Source organism: Capricornis sumatraensis, chromosome 10 (assembly GCF_032405125.1).
Source record: "Capricornis sumatraensis isolate serow.1 chromosome 10, serow.2, whole genome shotgun sequence".
Taxonomy (NCBI): Eukaryota; Metazoa; Chordata; class Mammalia; order Artiodactyla; family Bovidae; genus Capricornis; species Capricornis sumatraensis.
The window spans coordinates 92,764,221-92,764,726 of record NC_091078.1 but is presented as its reverse complement, the minus strand read 5'-3'; positions in this window follow the sequence as shown (position 1 = coordinate 92,764,726).

Below are 506 nucleotides of genomic sequence, written 5' to 3'. Positions count from 1 at the left end.
AGTTTCCCGTTGGGTGTCGGCTATATGACACTCATGCTTTTCTCCTGTGAAATGTACCTGTGTGTGTGGCAGTATTGTGTGATGGTATGCAACGAGCAGGAGGGGCCTCAGTGCCCCACAGTACGGGCCCCCCCTTCCCCATGCAGTTTTGCTCACCCACACACGCACACCAGCCTATCAGCTGCTGTCTCAGAGGCCAAAGGCACCAGAGAATGCAGGTCTGAATGGCCACGTCACCTGCCCTGCCCCCCCAGAGCGGGTCAGTTCAGTCACAGGCTGGGAGGTGTCACTTCGTGGCCCTCAGAGCGGGGGTCAGCACCCACCCTCCTGTGGCCCTTCACCCCTGCCGGCGGCTCCAAGACCCAGAGGAGGCCTGTGGGCAGGTGGGGGCCTCTCTAGGAGACAGACGTCTCTTGACAGACAGAATTTTCTCTCTTGACCCTCCGCTGGAACAGAAAATAAAGACACAGGTAAGATCAAATAAGATTTTACTCAAACATTTTTAA